This window comes from Triturus cristatus, chromosome 2_2 (genome assembly GCF_964204655.1).
Source record: "Triturus cristatus chromosome 2_2, aTriCri1.1, whole genome shotgun sequence".
Taxonomy (NCBI): Eukaryota; Metazoa; Chordata; class Amphibia; order Caudata; family Salamandridae; genus Triturus; species Triturus cristatus.
Window position 1 is genome coordinate 1,206,727,655 of NC_140582.1, and position 21,832 is coordinate 1,206,749,486.

At 47.9% G+C, this 21,832-nt stretch overlaps 1 long non-coding RNA gene across 1 annotated transcript in view; it reads right to left on the reverse strand.

Moving 5' to 3' along the window:
- LOC146863401 (uncharacterized) overlaps positions 1-21,832 on the reverse strand; it is a 51,295-nt gene that overhangs the window by 18,558 nt on the left and 10,905 nt on the right. The gene's annotated exons all lie outside the window — the stretch shown is intronic.

Sequence of the window (21,832 nt, forward strand, 5' to 3'; positions counted from 1 at the left end):
GCATAGGAGCAGTGCCCACACATTCCAAACACCTACCAACACCAAAATGCCTTGCAGCAATCCTTAACCAAAAATTATTTTCACCATGTCCGTGTATGGGACGCTGATTCAGCACACGTTGCAATACTCATGAGGAATAGCGGGAGGCCAAGGATGACACGAGCAGACAGCATGCGCAACTACCTGGGGATGACAGACACACAAGAAGTCAGGGAAAAGATTGTCATCTGCATGCATGGTCATTTACTGTACAGGAATAAGTGTGTCAACATGCTATTTTTAAATTGAGTGTCTAAGCTAATATGTGTGGAAGGAGATCAGCCCTCGAGTGACACATCTGAACACACCTCTAAGTCACTTAGCATACAGTCAGCTGGACACACACATTGCAGCACATGCCACACAAGGCTCCAAGCGTGCACACTCAGACCCATGGACTCACCATTATGAGAAGAAGTTGCGTATGAGCTGACTCCGGATGTCGTCGTCCTCCTCCTCCTCATCTTCCCTTGCCTCGTGACCAAGCCCTTCATCCTCCACGGGTGGATGTTCCTGCTCATCCGGATCCAGGATGAGTGGCACAGCCTTCTCCACTGCCATGTTGTGCAGCATGCAGCACACGAGGAAGATTTTGCAGACCTTCACCGGTGCATATGGGAGGGACCCGCCTGTCTTGTGAAGGCACTGGAATCGGCTCTTCAGGAGGCCAAACGTCCTCTTGATCACTCGCCTGGTCTGCCCATGTGCGTTGTTGTAACGGTGATCTGCAGCTGTTCTGGGGTTGCGGAGAGACGTCATCAGCCATGGCATGTTGGGATAGCCAGAGTCCCCTACATGGAAACATCATGTAAAGAAGAGGGTCAGGAGATGCCGTAAGATACAAAGATAGCGCTATACAGAGTATACACACGAACAAGACATGCTCGTTCGTTGTGCAGCCGCAGCATCGTTTCTGGCACCCTGCTACGCCTCATGATGTAGGCATCGTGTGCTGACCCTGGAAAACGTGCACAGACATGGGAAATCAGCATGTTAGCAAGACACACCACAAGGGCATTTATAGAGTGGTAATGTTTACGGTTGCGATAGGCGACCTCCTGTGCCTGTGGTGGTACAAAAGCCACATGTGTCCCATCAATGGACCCAATGACATGGGGCATCCCTCCCAGGGCATAGAAATCACCCTTGACACCTGTCAACTCCTCAGGAGTCGGAAAATGGATGAATTCATCCAGGTGCTCCAACATGGCTTCTAAAACATCATGCAGGACACGGCTGAACATGGTCTGTGACATGCAACCCACATCAGCTATGGTGAATTGAAACGTACCGGTGGCAAAAAAATGCAGGGCTGCCATCACCTCCATCTTGGGGGTCAGCGCAGTAGGATACCTGTGTCGCGGTTGGAGGTGTGGTTCCAGCTTTGCGGTCAAGTTCTCAATCAACTGTTGCGAGAAGCGGTAACATCTTATGCAGTCACGTTCCCTCATGGCACCCAAGTCTGGCATTGGTCGGGGGAGAGGCGGTGCCCTGCAGAAAATTGGAAGGAATAACAAAGAGTGAACATCAATGTGAATGAACTGAGCACATGCTCAACTGCTACTACACATCTGCTAAATACAGAGTCTGGTCTGTGCAATACATCCAAGACACTTATGCCAGCCAGGTGATACTCCTACGAAAAGCCAGCTACACCCGTTGATTGTCAAGTTCTACATGACATGCCCCGAAACTAGCTGTCGGCCTGTGTAAGTGAACAGCCAGACATCACAGGAGTGACATACATCCACATATCTGAATTTGAAGGATGTCATCTCATACAGACAGCTGGCGGCAAGCTAGACGCACAGCTCACATGGCATTGAAAATGAACAGATCACACACATTGCGATGAAGGGGTACACGTGAAAAACGAAAACACAGACATGGATCTGGCGCAGATATGTCCTCATGTCAAAAAACCATCTTCCAAGCATCCAGACACATGTAACGTGTGAATCCACATGTGGCATGGTGTGCGTTTATGTGTGCCATGCCCATCTACACACAGACACATGTTGGATGCAGCAACAGCAGATGCAGTTGGCGGAACACCAACAGCAAGCTCATGGGAACACATGACACACACAGGACATAGTCACATCGGGGCACGCTGGTACTTAGATGTCAGGTGTTAGTGTCCCTGTCCCTGGCATCAGGGGGCAGTTGTGGGTGTTGGTGACTGTGCCATACCAGTGATGCAGTACTTGACACGTTTGTACTACATGCACACATGTGCAGAGTGGGAAGGGGAAGTGTGCCACATACTGCCCCATCACACATGACATGTGTACACAGGTCATCACACATCTATTGTGCTAAAACATGAGAAGACATGTGCCATATCACTGCCTGATACACCTAGGCCCTGCACATGAAGGACTGCAATGACAATGACTTGATGTACAGCCGTGCACGAGTCTGATACCTCCATTCCTTTCGTGTGCGCCTCCTATCACCAGTGTAAGCTGTGAAACGCCCTGTACACACGCTCATTATATTGGTGTTGCCGCGGGAGTACGGGTGTGTGTACGGACCGTACACACGTACGTCTACTACGTACGTGTACTACGGTCGTATACGTATGTGTACGACCAGTGTGTACACGTACGTGTACACACTGGTAGTACACGTAGGTGTACACACTGGTCGTACACGTACGTGTATGACCAGTGTGTACACCTACGTGTACACACTGGTCGTACACGTATGTGTACGCTCGTAGTACACGTATGTGTACACACTGGTCGCACACATGTACGTGTACACACTGGTCGTACACGTACGTGTACGGCCAGTGTGTATACGTACGTGTACACACTGGTCGTACACGTACGTGTCAAACACACTGTGCAACTGGTGCCGTAGGGGTACATGTGAAACGCACCGTACCTGTGTGTGGATTGCTAAATTACATAGGGACACATGAGGGACAAGTATTAGGGTCTAAATGCATGCTGGTTGCCATGGATACCGAGTTTTCAGTTCACATGTTTCCATCTGCTGGCCTGTAAAAGTCAGTTGGCAACTAAATACAATGTTGCAAAGTAGTTGTTGACTTCACATGATGCACAAATTTTGAACCATGCAAAGGCACTCACTGGTGTATGTTTAAAGGGATTGGAGGAAACGTAGGATGCAAATGAGTCTGACCAATCACTCTGTACTCCTGTAAATGAAACAGCCCAGCAAGGCAGATATAAGTCACCCAGAACCCATGAGAGGGCACTTGCCTGCACAACCTTTCAGTCGACACCACTGCTGCTGCTTGTGCTTCCTCTGGCACCATGTCAAGGTCTGTGGAGAGGGCCCAGCCTTTCACACAAGAGGAGAATGAGGCATTGCTAGATGTCATCCTCCCACAGTACCCCAGCCTGTATGGGAGACCAGGGGAGCAGGTGAGTGCTGACTCCACTAGCTTTGACTGTGCACCTTTTTTGTGACTGTCACTTCTGGCATTTTGTCCAGGTGTGACAGACATGCAAGAGTGGGTCCCAGGGGTGGGAATGGCTTATGTCTCTCATGCAGAGCATGATGTAGTTCATGTGATGCTGCTAGCGGTGTGAAACGCGCCTCAAAGTACTGTATGAACTGCACCTTTTGCACATGATTCTTTTAATCACTTTTAACTGGTTTTAATGCTGGTTTTAACACTGTGATTACTGTAAAACTCTTACTTGCTAATTGTTGGAGCTGCCCTGCACCCCGGTCCGTTGCGGCAAGTGCCGATCACACGGAGGGTGGACCTTGGGCTCAACTCCTCCCCCTCCCCCCACCACTTCCGGGGCACTGGGGTTAAAAGCAATGTTTTGGCGAGCGCGCAGCGGACACAGGTGATGCTGCTAGCGGTGTGAAACGCGCCTCAAAGTACTGTATGAACTGCACCTTTTGCACATGATTCTTTTAATCACTTTTAACTGGTTTTAATGCTGGTTTTAACACTGTGATTACTGTAAAACTCTTACTTGCTAATTGTTGGAGCTGCCCTGCACCCCGGTCCGTTGCGGCAAGTGCCGATCACACGGAGGGTGGACCTTGTGCTCAACTCCTCCCCCTCCCCCCACCACTTCCGGGGCACTGGGGTTAAAAGCAATGTTTTGGCGAGCGCGCAGCGGACGCAGGTGATGCTGCTAGCGGTGTGAAACCCGCCTCAAAGTACTGTATGAACTGCACCTTTTGCACATGATTCTTTTAATCACTTTTAACTGGTTTTAATGCTGGTTTTAACACTGTGATTACTGTAAAACTCTTACTTGCTAATTGTTGGAGCTGCCCTGCACCCCGGTCTGTTGCGGCAAGTGCCGATCACACGGAGGGTGGACCTTGGGCTCACCTTCTCCCCCTCCCCCCACCACTTCCGGGGCACTGGGGTTAAAAGCAATGTTTTGGCGAGCGCGCAGCGGACGCAGGTGATGCTGCTAGCGGTGTGAAACGCGCCTCAAAGTACTGTATGAACTGCACCTTTTGCACATGATTCTTTTAATCACTTTTAACTGGTTTTAATGCTGGTTTTAACACTGTGATTACTGTAAAACTCTTACTTGCTAATTGTTGGAGCTGCCCTGCACCCCGGTCCGTTGCGGCAAGTGCCGATCACACGGAGGGTGGACCTTGGGCTCAACTCCTCCCCCTCCCCCCACCAATTCCGGGGCACTGGGGTTAAAAGCAATGTTTTGGCGAGCGCGCAGCGGACGCAGGTGATGCTGCTAGCGGTGTGAAACGCGCCTCAAAGTACTGTATGAACTGCACCTTTTGCACATGATTCTTTTAATGACTTTTAACTGGTTTTAATGCTGGTTTTAACACTGTGATTACTGTAAAACTCTTACTTGCTAATTGTTGGAGCTGCCCTGCACCCCGGTCCGTTGCAGCAAGTGCCGATCACACGGAGGGTGGACCTTGGGCTCAACTCCTCCCCCTCCCCCCACCACTTCCGGGGCACTGGGGTTAAAAGCAATGTTTTGGCGAGCGCGCAGCGGACGCAGGTGATGCTGCTAGCGGTGTGAAACGCGCCTCAAAGTACTGTATGAACTGCACCTTTTGCACATGATTCTTTTAATCACTTTTAACTGGTTTTAATGCTGGTTTTAACACTGTGATTACTGTAAAACTCTTACTTGCTAATTGTTGGAGCTGCCCTGCACCCCGGTCCGTTGCGGCAAGTGCCGATCACATGGAGGGTGGACCTTGGGCTCAACTCCTCCCCCTCCCCCCACCACTTCCGGGGCACTGGGGTTAAAAGCAATGTTTTGGCGAGCGCGCAGCGGACGCAGGTGATGCTGCTAGCGGTGTGAAACCCGCCTCAAAGTACTGTATGAACTGCACCTTTTGCACATGATTCTTTTAATCACTTTTAACTGGTTTTAATGCTGGTTTTAACACTGTGATTACTGTAAAACTCTTACTTGCTAATTGTTGGAGCTGCCCTGCACCCCGGTCCGTTGCAGCAAGTGCCGATCACACGGAGGGTGGACCTTGGGCTCAACTCCTCCCCCTCCCCCCACCACTTCCGGGGCACTGGGGTTAAAAGCAATGTTTTGGCGAGCGCGCAGCGGACGCAGGTGATGCTGCTAGCGGTGTGAAACCCGCCTCAAAGTACTGTATGAACTGCACCTTTTGCACATGATTCTTTTAATCACTTTTAACTGGTTTTAATGCTGGTTTTAACACTGTGATTACTGTAAAACTCTTACTTGCTAATTGTTGGAGCTGCCCTGCACCCCGGTCCGTTGCGGCAAGTGCCGATCACACGGAGGGTGGACCTTGGGCTCAACTCCTCCCCCTCCCCCCACCACTTCCGGGGCACTGGGGTTAAAAGCAATGTTTTGGCGAGCGCGCAGTGGACGCGCGCAGCGGGCGCGCCGAAGGCAAGCCCGTCTGCGCCCGTCTGCGCCCGTCCGCGACCGGCCGGGACCAGGGGCCATGCCCCCTACAGGAGTTAAGCAAACTCCCTCCCAATTTATCCACTACTCAAGACAGGATTTACTGGCACTTGCAGACAAAGGGGGCAATGCTAGTGAGTCCTGCTGCAGAGTGGAACCAGGCCTAGCACATGGGCCCTTTTCCTGCCTTGCCTGCCATTGGTCGAGCATGGGTATCTCTCAACTGAGTAACCACTCAAACCACGCTGAGAGTAACATGACGCTAAACTGCCTATATCTCAACGCCAGATCCTTACCCAAACATGCTCTAGACATTTGGGACCTGCTTACTTCAAAAACCCCAGATCTACTCTTTATTACGGAAACATGGCTGTCCGACCATAATGCCCCAGACTTAGCTAATGCTCTCCCCGTCAATTACAAAATCATAACAAAAGATAGATCTGGGAAAAAAGGAGGAGGAGTGGCTGTGATATTTAAAGAGCAGCTAACATGTTTAGTGGAACCAATTATCCCTTATTGCGAACATCAGACCTTATCCTTCAGAATCCTCCATGAGGGCATTAACATACTGGCTGGAGCTGTAATATACAATCCCCCAGGTCAACAAACTAACCTTGGAGCCAAGCTACTCAATCAACTCCTACCCCTTTGCCTGAAATTTCAGAACTACATCATAGTGGGAGATTTTAACACCCACTATGAAATAGCAGAGGCCTCGGGCACCTCACAATTAAAACAGGACATGGAGACACTTAATTTGAAGCAATGGATCACAGGCCCCACTCATATTGCTGGTCATACACTGGACTTACTATTCACAAATATTACTTCCACTTATGTAAAGGAAATTCAGCCATTATCCTGGTCTGACCACTTTCTCATATCTTTCTCACTTAATGTCCCCTGCAAACCCCAGAAACCCAAAAACGATCAAACAATTGCTAAACGAGCTTGGAGATTAGTCGAGGATTCAAACTTCAACACATATTTCCAGGTGGCTGACCTCGAATTACCCACCAACGCTTCCGTATGTAAGGACGTTGCATCCCTCGATGCCGCCATTCTGCAAACCTTAGATAAAATAGCCCCCATACGGACAATTAAGGAAAAGGCTCCCACAGAAAAATGGTATACACCCGATCTCAAAAATCTAAAAAGAGAATGCCAAAAGCTCGAACATCTATGGAGGCAATCCAAGGACAAAATAGCTAAACCCAAACTCAAACTTAATTACACCAACAATCGTAAAAAGTACACCCTAGCTATCAAGCAGGCTAAGAAAAACTACCTCACTCAGCGTATTGAGGAGAATAGTAACTCCACGAAAGAGCTATACAAAATAGTGAAAGAACTGAGTAAACCTGCTACCATTTCCCAAACACTTAAACCCTCGACTGAGGCTTGTAACCGCATCAGCACCTTCTTTTCAGAAAAAATGAAGAAAATCTATTCTGATTTCTCTCCCCAAACCGATGATACAAACGCTACAAAATCCAATGGATCCGACTCACTTTCTTCAGATGTTCCTTGTCTAATGGATTTTGAACCCCTATTAGTAGCCGATGTTCTAACAGCAATGCAATCAGTTAAATCAGGCTCCCCCTTGGACCCTTGCCCCCATTTTGTGTTCTCCAAGATTGCACCTACACTCTGCTCTTTAGTCACTCAAATCTTCAATAAATCGCTTAAAACTGCCACATTCCCTAATGCCTGGAAACACGCAGCTGTCATTCCTCTCCTAAAGAAGGCAGGCTCCGATATTGCTAATCCTGAGAATTACAGACCTATTTCTCAACTCCCATACCTCTCCAAAGTTCTGGAAAAACTGGTCAATGTCCAACTGACCAAATATCTGGAAACCAACTCCCTTTTGGACCCTACCCAGACAGGCTTCAGAGCCAATAATAGCACTGAGGCCACGCTGCTGGCAGTCTCGGACAGTATTAGGTCTCACACCGACCAAGGAGGATCGGTGGCACTAATACTGCTCGACCTGTCAGCGGCATTTGACACGGTCTCCCATCAATGCCTGTTGAATATACTTCAACAGAAAGGAATACAGTCCAATGCCTTAAACTGGTTACACTCCTTCCTGAGTGCCCGCTCCCAGACTGTACACATGGGCCAATTTCAGTCTAACTCCACCTCCATCGACTGCGGGGTCCCCCAGGGCGCATCGCTGAGCCCCACACTTTTCAATGTTTATATGTCCTCTCTGGCTGACATTGGAAGGAAATGGGGCATCGGCATGTGCTCGTATGCGGATGACTTGCAGCTAGTAGTGGCCTTAAATGAAAAACCAACAATCACCAAAACCAAACTACAAGGCTGTTTGGCTGAAATGGCTCAATGGATGCATGCCCACTGCCTGAAGCTGAATGCTGGAAAATCGGAGATCCTGCTATTTGGGGGAGCCAAACAAATCTGGGATGCCTCATGGTGGCCTTCAGCTCTGGGTCAGGCTCCCACCCCTAAACAACATGCCAGAAACCTGGGAATCACTATGGATGATGAGTTATCCATGAAAGACCATGTACAATCTCTTTGTGGCAAAGGCTTCGCCATCTTGAAGCTCCTAGCGAGACTATTCCCATGGATACCACTGAACTGTAGACGCTCAGTTACCCAAGCCCTATTGGTCAGCCGTCTTGACTACGGGAATGCATTATTTGTGGGGATGAACGAACACCTTTTCTCCCGCCTACAAGTACTGCAAAATGCAGCCGCCAAATTGATTTGTGATAAGGGCAAACTAGACTCGGCATCGGAATGCATGAGAACCCTTCACTGGCTCCCTATGCGCCAAAGGGCTGCCTTCAAGCTGCTCTGTCACGCCCACAGAGCCCTGTATAGGACGGGTCCAATCATACTCCAGGATAGAATGGAATTCTATGTTCCTACCAGGAACCTACGTTCCACTAATTCAGCACTGGCAAGAACTAAACGCATATATAAAGTAAGAGCGGGCGGCCGCTCTTTCTCTTATCTAGCGGCCAAGAGATGGAACGAGCTGCCCAACGATCTTAGACATACAACCAACTACCTGTTGTTTCGAAAAAAGCTTAAGACTTACCTGTTTCCTTTCCATCACTAAATAAAACCCTTTCTAACCGTTCGCTGTTTTCATCTGGTCCTAGCGCCGTGATATCCCTTGGGATGAGTGTTGCGCTTTACAAATACCATAAATAAATAAATGTGTGCACTCCTCACTTGCATTGTGCTTACTGTGACATTCACTGCATAGTGCATGGCACATTCAGCCTGCACAATCCTTTGGGCCATTTTTGTCCTATAGTCCTGAGGTGATTCACTGGCCCCCCCGGTGTGACAGGTGACTGTACCCACAGATGTGTGTGAGTTGAGTGGAGCTGTGGTGAGTGGTGAGAGTGTCCAAATGATGTGTACGCCCCCTGGACATTGATGTGTGTGAATGTTCCTTGTCATGTGGGTGAGTGTCTATGTGGAGTGTTGCACCACAGCTGCATGGAGGAGGCAACAGCTCCACCCATCTGATGTGAGCCGTGCGGAGTGTCTGACTTGCTGAGCTAGCACCACACCTGTGACACCCCACAGGCAAGTGGCACATGTGCAGAGTGAGGTTTGTATCCGCTGTTGCCAATGGCAGGTGATTGATCTGTGCCTGTGTGTGTCTGTGTACTCTGCTGAGGTTGTGTCAGTGGCCTGGGGCATGTAACTGCTTGGAGGTGCTGTCCATCAGCCTGGTGTTGCGTGTGATGCACAGTGTGTGCCATGATCAGGGAGTGTGTTGCACCTCTCATGCCACCTGTGTACTTTCAATGCCATGTAGTGCATTGGGGCTTTCACAGAGGCTAATGTCCCTATGACAAAGGTGCTATTTATTGCCAGCATACTATGGCACATATCAAAGATGTTCAAATGTGTGTCTCTGTGACATGGAGCAGGTGTAGTGATGTTGTCTCACTTTGTCATCCTCACAGGTAACTGCCTACGAGAAGGGGAAGATCTGGAAGCGGGCCGTCAGGGCCGTGAGATCGGTGGAGGGTCGTAGTCGGCGCCTAGCCCAAGTGAGGAAAAGCTGGCAGGACATCCGGTGCTGGACCCGGAGGATCGCCCGGTGCCAGCTGAAGGTCTCACCTCCACGCAAGCACGGCGGGCGCCGACGCCTGACCCACCAGATGAAGCGTGTCCTGGCGGTGGTCTTCCCTGACATGGATAGGCGGTTACAGGAGTTGCAGCAGCAGGAAGGGGGTAGGTACATGTGTGTTTGTTGTGTGTCACCAGCTTTTTGAAGTGCTCAGTCGCCTGGATACACTGCAAGGGTTAATATGTGCAGTGCATATCCTGTTCCCCAAAGTCAACCGGTGCTGTTCTTCCTCCCTTCCCCTCCTTGACATGTGTTCCCTGGTCTGTGTGTAATCACTATTGCGCATGGTCATCTAGGCTGCCAGTTAATCCAAGTGCACATTGCTTTCTGCATCATGTGGGGGGGGGTCTGAGACATGTGTTGTTACCTTGCCTGTGCCCTGTCCTGTTCAGTCATTTCGGGGTCCATATTAGTTGGCACTGATGCAGAGTCTCAACATAGGAGTGTGAGTTTTCAAATGAACAGACTTGCAGCATGCATGACCGATGTTGTGGCCTCAGACATGATGTGCATGAGTGGGAGATATGCATAGTGCCGGGACGGTAGCTCATGTTACAGTCAGATCATTCCAGGACCATGGAGCAATGTGCCCACTACAGTCCCCTAAGACACCCTTGCCTCGGAATCATGTGTGTCATCCAACACTGTGCCCATTCTCTGTGTGTTCAGCATAGGTTGGCCTCTGTGGCATTGTTCCCTGGCCTCATTTGCATTTATCTAAAGTGTGCTACATGTGCCCATTGTACAGGCTGACCCCATTTAGCTTGTGCATCCTCACACTGGGCAGTGCCTGTGTGTCTATGTACAACTATCCGTTGATGGTTGTTTGTCATATGTATGTGTTGGCAGCCTCACAAGGTGATGTGGAGTACATTTAGGAATTCTTGATGCGCATTTTAGTAAACCCAGATTAAGAGGTGTAACTTCTTGATCTGTCTCAATCACATTGTGTCAGGTATGGTGGGTTTGTGCGGGCAAGGCCTACATGTCCAAACTTGCCAGGTCTGACCTGTGTGTGATAATTGTCTGGACAAACACTTAACATGCAGTGACCCAGTCATGTTGTGCAGGGTTTAATGTTTGTGCTTTGCAGCATGTGTCAAAAGTTAAAATACATGGTTCATGCTCATCCATTTTTGCCACCAGTGTGTGGGCGAGATGCTACGTAGTTTGGTCTGTGTGTGCTGACATCTGTGTGGACATTCTTGGTTACCATGAGGGTGTCTCCTCAGTGCAGGTGCTCCTTATCCCGACACAATTGCAGGCCCATTAGCTAATGCATTGTCCTGTGTTTGGACATGTGTGCCACTCCACATGACAGGCAGTGGGTCAGATGTGTTGCCAACTGTGTCATCATGGTACGGATGGCTATGTGACAGGTGGCATGATTCAAGTTGTTAGTCAAGAAGTATTGTACCTTGGCACTCACTACACTTGTCAACATGTCTCAATTTTTCAGAAGCTTGACTTTGATGTTTTGTTGTGAAGGACAATAATGTGCCTGCATGACAGATGTCTCCCAAGGAAGTGCAAAATAAAGTACCTTTACACTTTCCGGGGACACGCTGGCATATTTTAAAGAAAGGCACAGTTCGATTACCACTTGTTTTCTGATTATACATATCTATGTTCCCACAGTGTTTTTGCATTTGGGTAAGTCCTTGGTTATTGCTGATACCAACTTACGAGTGTCAAGTCATCCAGACCACCGTGGTGCCATGTATATGTACTTACTGATACCCCATTTCTTCTTTACAGTGGCTTATTTGAAATCGTCTGGCAGCTCATACAATGACTGTGTAAATGTAGTTTAGTGTGCACCTCCTTGTGTGAATTCTGTTATACTGTTCACAAAGTGGCACATTCACACATTCTAAACATGTACATTGTGTAAAGTGTTGTGAGTCCAAAGGGATCGCAATGTTTTTGGTTTGGGTTTCAAAAGAACTCACAGGTCTCTGAGTGTGGGGACACCTTCAGCATTGAGGTCTGTTATTTGGCCTTGGGTGCACCAATACTGTTTCATTCACAGTGAACAAGAGGTGGCATGCCTTCATAGTCTTGCTGTGCTCAACTGTTCCCAGACACTAGCTTCTCAGTATAATTTGATATCAAGTTATTTGCTGTTGTGTCATAATCTCCATTGTTTCCAAGTGGCATGGTGGGTCAACCAACTGGGGAGTGCAGGGTTACATATGTGCGGAGTATTCTAGATGTTACTCATGATCCATTTCCTGATATGCACTGTGACATTTTTTGTTTGAACTCATGTGTCAGATGTATACAGGTGACTGATTATTTTCTGTATCTTCACCTTGCCCACAGCATCATCGGAGGACACCGGGGGAGACACCAGCAACAAACCTGGAGGAGGGATCCAGCACCACTGCCACCACTGCTGGCGAGTCTGCGGGAGCAAGTGGCACGAAGGGCGAGGGGAGTCAGGCGGAGGACCTGTCTAGTGGCAACACTGACTACGATGCTGACGGGTCCGAGGCTGAACTCTTTGAGGGGGCGGAGGCTGCTATAACACCTGGCAGCAGCACTACATCTGTCACCGCCCCCTCCATTCCCATCACCGATCTCCCAGTTGCTCCGGTCCTTTCTGTCCATGCAAGGCAACACCGTGTCTCCTTCGTGCCAGGCACCGCACCCCCTGCCCCTGTCCCCCCTGCTGCCCTCACTGCAGAGTCTGTGGACATTCAGTGGCAGTTGCAGGTTGGCCAGACATCGATGCTGAATGTCCTCCATGGCCACACCTGACTGCTGACACAGATGGTGTCGTACATGGAGGGCATGTCATCAGCGATGTCTGCCCAACGGATGTTGCTGAGGTCCATGGACTCTTCACTGACTGCAGCAGTAAGTCTCCTGCAGCGCTTCGTCCCCCCTGTCCCTGCACCATCCACACTTCCCACTCCCATGCCTGTTCAAAGCACACCCAGACATTCCCAAGCACGCACCCCACCAGACACAGGCAGCACACCAACACGTAAGGGCAAGGGTACACCTCCTGGCACGCACACTCTGGGGGTTGAAGGCACACCCACTGGGTCTGGGGCACACAGGCATACACGCAGCCACAGTCTGAATCCGAATGCCGCACTACCCAGTCCCTCCAATGGCACTCCCCTCGGCACCCCTACCACACAATCTGACAAGGAGGCCTACTTGGCTGTGCTGGGCCTCAGCCCCAATGGCTCACCAGCCTGCAAACGGGCACGGCACTCCACTGGTAGGGGAGTTGAGTCCCCCCCTGTCTACCCCCTCCCCCAGTAGCTCTGCAGCCCATCCCTCCGACTCCCCCCCTCCTTTGAGCCTGTGTTTTCTTTGGGTGCAGGGGATACGCTGGACGACCTGGCAGCAGTGTGCAGCGCCGAGCTGACCTCCACCTTTGGCGCTGCCCCACCCCCTGTGGTGGAGGCGTCCGTCCCTGCACCCACCATACCTACCCTTACACCTCCTGTCCCTGCGGTGCCAGGTCCTTCCCCACATGATGCCCCCCCCCCCCCAGTCGATGAACCTGAGGGTTCTAATGTGCAGGCAAGCTAGGGGAGACACGTGGCCATCTGGACTGGCCATATGCCTTTTTAAATAGTGTCCTTTTATGATTTTGCTTTTAATGCTGAATAAAGCATTTTCTTTTCACTTTGAACACTATTGCATTTCAGGTATTGATGTGGGTGCTGATGCTCCAGGAGTTGGGGTTGTGGTAATGTGTTATGATTCAGGGTAATGTTGTAGTCTGATGCTCATAGGGTGGACCATGGTATCTGCGTGCCATCACAAGGTCTCTGCGAAGAATCTTTGGTCGTGTGTGCTTTTTGTGTTTGGAGACATTGTCCCAAGGAGTGTTCCTTCCTCTGTGGCACCTGACATCTTCCCTACAGGGAGTTGCACAATTGTTGTGCTGACCTCTGTCTACATTTCCTTTGTTGGTGACGGATCCCTTCAACTATGGGCATGCCTGCTCAGCAATGTCTCCGGCTGCATCGTCTGTGCCATCCTTGCTAGTCACTGTACTTGTGTATTGAGTATGTTGTAATGCCTTAATGGCTAAATTATCAATTTTCCGCACTATGCATGTGTGTTATCCAGGCTAGCACACAATTGGTACTTGTTCTGCAGGGTATTTGGGCACCTGCCTGACAATTGTGGGCATTGTATCTGTGGGAACTCCACCCTATTCCTTCCATGAGGGGCAACATCTTTGTGGCTGTCCCAGCACCTGTACATTCCTATCAGTCCTGGGATGTGCGTGACAGTGTGTGTTCCCTTTAGCTCTCTTAGTTTAGTAGGCATTGACATGACAAACAGTCTTGTGGCATGATCTCTGTGTGTGTATTTTGCTGCATCCGCCAGGGCTGGGTATGCATGTGTCATTTGTCCTCACACCCACATGTGGTGTGTCATGCAGTGGGGGACAGACATTCATCCTCATGGGAGTGGGACACTGCTGTCAGTGATGTGTTGTTATGGCACTATCAACATAGTAGAACATTAGGGATGCGTACCTACACCCATGGAGTTGTGGTCATCTGATCATGATGTACACACACCCATGTCTCTGTCCACTGCTGGGAGTGATAGGCACCCACCCCTCACATGTCTCTGTCCACTGCTGGTAGTGATAGGCACCCACCCCTCACATGTCTCTGTCCACTGCTGGTATTCCTCTGCACCCACCCCTCACATGTCTGTGTCCACTGCTGGTATTCCTCTGCACCCACCCCTCACATGTCTATGTCCACTGCTGGGAGTGATAGGCACCCACCCCTCACATGTCTATGTCCACTGCTGGGAGTGATAGGCACCCACCCCTCACATGTCTATGTCCACTGCTGGGAGTGATAGGCACCCACCCCTCACATGTCTCTGTCCACTGCTGGCATTCCTCTGCAACCACCCCTCACATGTCTATGTCCACTGCTAGGAGTGATAGGCACCCACCCCTCACATGTCTCTGTCCACTGCTGGTATTCCTCTGCACCCACCACTCACATGTCTTTGTCCACTGCTGGGACTCCTAAGCAGACACCCACCCACCCACCCGCACCCTTGGTGCTGTACACTGCTGTCCTGGCCATGTACACACCCCAATATACTGGTTATATGTTGCACCAGGCCCTAAGCCAACATTCGTGGCGTGTGTACGCCTTGTATCACAAATGTACTGGTGCCCTAGGGGTACGGGTGATGCGGTCCGTTCCCCCGCATTCATAGGTTGGGTACGGCCCGTACCACGCGTACCCCTACATCACCACTACAATGGTGGTACGGCCCGTACCCACGCCCTCAGAGCGTGGGTACGGCCCATACCACACGTACCCTACATCACCACTACAATGGTGGTACGGCCCATATCCACGCTTTGAGGGCGTGGGTACGGCCCGTACCCCCATTGTAGTGGTGATGTAGGTGTACGTGCCGTACCCACGCCCTCAGAGCGTGTGTACGGCCCGTACCACGCGTACCCCTACATCACCACTACAATGGTGGTAGGGGCCGTACCCACGCCATCAGAGCGTGGGTACGGGCCGTACCACCATTGTAGTGGTGATGTAGGGGTACGCGTGGTACGGGCCGTACCCAAGCTCTGAGGGCGTGGGTATGGACCGTACCACCATTGTAGTGGTGACGGGTATGCGTATGCGGGGATTTGTAGACACGCCCCCCCCCCGAAGTGACCAGACCCTGGAGGTAATGTATGGACAGTATATGGTATTTTAAAAATTAGGTAGAGGTTATGTTTCCTGCCCCTCGCCCCCCCTTTGCCCCTGGGTGTTGTGCTGACCTTCTGCGGCGTGCGCGGCGGTTTCAGTGCACCAGCTCGTAGGCTAGGAGGGCCGGGATGACACGTAGGATGGGGTCCATGGCTGTCCGGCGCGTACCGCTGCTCCTTCTTCGCGTCGTCCTCAATTTCCCGGGAGTTTTTGGCTGCCGTAAAAAATGATCCGTGCGGAGTGGCGTAGGCACGAATCGTACTTGCTGGTCCGTAGAACGCTGCCTGACTCCGTCCGGACGTCACGTACGCGATGTCCCGGATCAGAATTGGGGGTATTTCTTCGCCGCACGTAGTTTTTTACAATTTGTACGGAAATGGTATTTCTGTACGAATCGTACTTGCTGCTTTGTAAGGTGGATTTCCCGGGTACAAGTCGTATGGAGAATACGCTCCGTCCAACCATTCGTACCCGGGTTTTACAGGATCGGAATCGGCATGTTTTTGATTATAATTAATTTCTATTGAATAGTTATTTGTTTGAAAATTATTTTTTTAATTTGCATAAAATAATGTTTGTAGGTAAATCTTTAGATTTTTTTAACATTATGATATGTTTCTATCTTTTGTAATTTATATTATTTGCATATATGTTTTTTTGTTTTTAACATTTTTGTATTCTAATTGATATGTTGTTTGTTTTTAATTTAGTATCCCCTTCAGAGGGAATATACATTTTTACCCCACTGCTATCCCTACTGTTGCACTCACTGGAGAAGCAATAGTAATTTTTACCCCTCCCCTATCCAACACTTTTGCTACTGTTGCACTCACTGGAGTGGGAATAGTAATTTTTACATCTTCGCTATCCAACACTTTCCCTACCGTTGCACTCACTGGAGTGGGAATAGTAATTTTTACCCCACCGCTATCCAACACTTTCCCTAATGTTGCACTCACTGGAGTGGGAATAGTAATTTGTACCCCTCCGCTATCCAACACTTTCCCTACTGTTGCACTCACTGGAGTGGGAATAGTAATTCTTACATCTTCGCTATCCAACACTTTCCCTACTGTTGCACTCACTGGTGTGGGAATAGTAATTTTCACCCCTCCGTTATCCAACACTTTCCCAACTGTTGCACACACTGGACTGGCAATAGTACATTTTTCCCCTCTGCTATCCAACACTTTCCCTACTGTTGCACTTACTGGAGTGGCAATAGTAAATTTTTCCCCTCCGCTAGCCAACATTTTCCCTACTGTTGCATTCACTGGAGGGGGAATAGTAATTTTTACATCTTTGCTATCCAACACTTTCCCTACCATTGCACTCACTGGAGTGGGAATAGTAATTTTTACCCCTCCGCTATCCAACACTTTCCCTACTGTTGCACTCACTGGAGTGGGAATAGTAATTTGTACCCCTCCGCTATCCAACACTTTTCCTACTGTTGCACTCAGTGGAGTGGGAATAGTAATTTTGACATCTTCGCTATCCAACACTTTCCCTACTGTTGCACTCACTGGAGTTTAAACATTAATAAATATTGTAATGTTTTAATTTATAATAGATATATTTTTATTAGAGTTCATGTTACAGGTGTATGTACATATATATTTATATATATATCCATATGAAAATTCGACGAAGAAGACGCCCTTCCAGGCGGGTCGGGGCTTTTTAGCGATGTCACTGCTTCAATATTCCAAAAGTAATATTGTGCCAGCTTCCAGCACAACAAAAGCCCTCCAGTCGGAAATTGGATAAAAGCAGGTTTTAATTCACAGCAGGTAAGCCTCCAAGTACAGCATGACACGTTTCAACCTTAAATCGGTCTTATTCATATGCAAACACCGAGCAGCTGCCATTTCCAATTTAAATACTGATATGGTAAACAGCAAGGTAGGACATAGTACACCAGCTCGGTTCCAAATAACCTTTACGCTGATGTGTTCTTTAAAACAATACAACTTGCATCGGGGCTTTCTATTTTCAAAGTACTCTGCATAGTGCAATGATTTCACAATAGTGTCCAAATTTTATAATGTTCCACTCGTAGTACTAAACATGAACGGACTACAGCTCCCATAATGCCTTGTAATTGTATTGTCAGTACCAGTCCGTGCCCACCATGTCGGAGCAGTCTCAAGTTTCTTATCTTGGGCATACAACTGGGAAAGAACTGCTCATCCTTACATGCATTTATTTTCAATTTTTATTTTACATTTTATTATTAGCTTATTAATTATTTTAAAGTAAATATACATTTATATATTACTTTTTATATATGTATGTTTAACATTTTTAAATTAAATGTATTTATTATATTTGTTAAAATGTACATTACATCTAAATAATTTTTGCATGAAGCAACACGCATGAAAGTGACAGAAGGGCATTTCTAGGATTGTTCATGTACAGGAAGGCAAGGTCACCGCATTGCTAGTAGATATCCATCAATGTGGAGGTGCCCCCTTGCAGGTACGTTATGTGCAGTATCACAACACAGTTTTTCGTTGCTGTCCAACTGTATGATTCCTTTGCCTCTGAAACACAGAGAATACAGTGTAAGTTTCCATATGATATGGGGTTGCCCCTTCCTGTTCAACTATGTGCACCTATTACCCCCGTCCCATGAGACTCATTTCCCCTGGCGTGATCGAGGTGAGCGGCTCTGCTCTGGAATTCCATGTCCAGAGTCCACCTGTCATTTGAAAAAGAAATTAGACCCCAAAGACGGGAAGGGCCACCCTGGGACCGCAGACGGAGGCAGGAGTGGACGTATTTGTGCATTGTGTAGTGGTCTTGCTACCTCCTGGAACCTCCTTTCTACGAAGTCCATGGGCCAAACCAGTTCCTCCCCTCAGAGTGCCACTTTTGGGCATCCTGTCTACCTTGGTTTGGATTTCGCTGGGTTAGGTAAAAAGGTACAGTGCTGTGGGGTTGGTCTCATACTGGGTGATGTTTACTATTGTCCTCCGGGGTTCTACTCTATTGGGTTATATTTTGGCCCTGATCCTTCATAGGTGCAGATGGCAGAGGCATTTTGCTTTTTATGGGGCTATCTCCTCGGATAAGTAAAGCCTATCTGCGCATACGGCGTACGGTATCAGTGAACATATGTAGCATGTCCTGTTTATTGTTTGAGTGGGTTCGGCAGTCATATGTTTATACCATGTGTTGTGTAGCAGTGCGCTGTGTAGTGGATGAGGAATGCTAGTGTTTGGTTCAGTATAGGTGTACATAAGGTAAGAGAGGTCCCTGCGCATGTGTTGCAAGTATGTCGAAGTAGAGTTTATGAGGTTAGGCATCCGCCTAGCTTTGGAGTTGGGTCATGAGCACCCAGGCTAAATAGAGCGTGTACAAAAATATGTAACTTAAAAGAATATTGTAAGCTGTGGGATTGTCTTTGGGTGAGATGCCTGTCGTCTGGATGATGATATCTGTCGTCTGAGCGCCCGGAGGTGTCTTGTCTTGTTGCAGTACAAAAGTGTCTCTTAAAAAATGGTTATAGAAGTCAATTTGTAGTCTGTGTTACTTGTGCAGTAGGCCTTGCGAAAGTCCTTTAAAAAGCTTTGATTGAAGAGCTGACCTGACAGTGGCAATGATGGTGCACTTGCAGCTCGATCACAGACATGTAGGATAAGAATTGGGTGGTGTAGGTTAGCTTGGAAGAAACTCATTGTTAGGCAGTTGTTTTGAAAATTCCTGCATTTACATTTTACCGTTGCACTCAATGGTTTTACTGTGAGAAAAAAACAACTAGCATTTTTGGGGGAATGGTGAGTTTTAAGCTGATTAGGGAGGTGGTAGGATTTTTGGGGAATGGTGAGTTTTAAGCTGATTTAATGCTTCTTGTATTTTGTTGCCCCATCCGCAACTTGCTTTAGTGGGGACAGTACCCTTTCCCTGTGGGCTGCTCGGTTGAAAGGTCTGATGTTTTAATCAGTGCGGAGGTGTCCTTTTGACCTGCATGTGCTGAGCTCAAATGTAAGGGTAAGTGGATGTTTGATTTTTAGGCCAATGTTTCCGTTGACACGTGCAGATCCCTTGGGTCTCTGAACGTAGCTTACAACAAGGTTTTCTCTCATCAGTTGAGTAGACGGGTTACGTCTTTCTTCTGGAAGAGTTGAGAATTTTGGGCCGTTTTTAAGCAGTTTTGTGCGGGTTTTGGTGGGCGTTATACCTTTGGTTTTTGCATTGCTAATTTTAACAAGGGATACCGGAGGTGGTCAGAGGGTTGTGTGGGCACACCCATAGGGTTCTTCATAGAAATAACTGGAAATTGTGTTTGTTTGTTGTGTTTTTCGACAAGAGTTGGGGGTCTAGTTTGGAATTTATGTGCTCAGCCTGATGTAGTGAATGCTAATGAACTCAATGGGTTTTTCCTATGGACTGTGGTCATGTGAATTGGGTTTCTTTAAGTTTTGAGGAGATCATTGCCCTAGGCATGTTGAGGAACCCAGCGACCGATGCCGGAGCTTTCGCCTTGTTTTGGAACTAAAGGAGGGCCTCCATTCAGTGGTACACCCTGAGGTGGGCGAGACATACATAGCCCACCCAAAGCTGTACTTGGGTAGGCAGTTCTGTGTGCCTGTTTTTTTTTAACCTTTAAGCTTATAACAAATGTTCACATGGAACTCATTCAATAAGTACTTCTATAGATTCTCACAGGAAGACAAATCTTATTGTAAATTTAATCAAAAACATCAAAAACGAATGGGTGGACCAGAACAATTCTATCAGGAAATTAGTTTTGCCTGAAAGAAAAGAAATGGCAGCTACTACAGCCCAATCTATTTGCTGTCACAAGACTTAGCTCAGCCAAGCAGTCATTTATTTTCATAGTAATGCAAAATAACGTATAAAAAATATATAGAAGTGCATATTTTTCAGTGAAATGGTGGTAAGAGATGAAATGATAGAGAACCCCAAGTAGAGCTACCATAACCAAATAGGTGGCATTAAAGTGACTGTTGTAACAATAACAACATGGGCTATTGGTATTGAGCAAGGATGTCTCAATAAGTCTTTTATACACTCCAAAGAGACACCAGACTGTTCTTTCGGTGTTCCCATTTAGGGACTGTCCCTCTCTTGGTCTTGATGACGTTTCAACCCTGTCTGTAGTGTAAGGGTGTCATCAGGACTGTGATTCCCTGGGGACTATAGGTGCTAATACTTACAAAATTTGTCCTGTTGTGAAGCCTGTTGTGCCTTTCTGTTGTAGGACAATCCTAGTATAGCTTTTCTTTTTTATTGTTATTATGTGGATAGGGTTATTTAGATAGTTAGAGCTCTCTATGTTAGTGTTCAGGTTCTGGAACAGACAAAATTCACGCGTCGGCAATACAGCAACACTCCGATTGGGAGCCCACCTCTACAGCAGGAACACATACAGGGAGCACTAACTGGCTCTCATGTACAAGCCATCGGGATGAAAAAGAGTGACAGAGGGGTCACATGTGTGGAGGACTCTCAGCACCATGCATGTGCTCTATCAAGCAGTAGCGACACCATGCCAGACAACTACTTGCGGGACACAGTCTACCATGCCTCTCACGCACCAGTCTCTGAACCTCTTTTAGGCTTTACAATAAATCCTACAATTTGTAAATAATGTTTTTTTAAATTAGTATTAGTTTGGCCCAGGCTGCAAAGAGCTAGGCTTAGTAAGAGATTCAGCGATGGAAATTTGTTGACATCACCAGAGTTCCAAGGAATCCAAATCCAAGGAGATATCTAAAGTGGCACTAAAATAATTCCAGCTATGTGCAGATCACACTCTAAGTTTTTGACTAATTGCCTAATAAGAAGTTGCTCATTACACTCACCTGGTGTATTTCCATTCCATTCAATAACTTTATTTCGGTCTCGAGGACCATAAAAGTAAAGTTCAAAACAGTATAAAAAGACAGTATATACATTTGGATCATGGGTAATACACTATCATAAAACTACTGTATAAAGAGGAACAGCAAATTTAAACATAAATGAGCATAGTTTAAAATGAATACAAAAAAGAAGTCCATAGACAGTTAGAAAGAGATAAACTT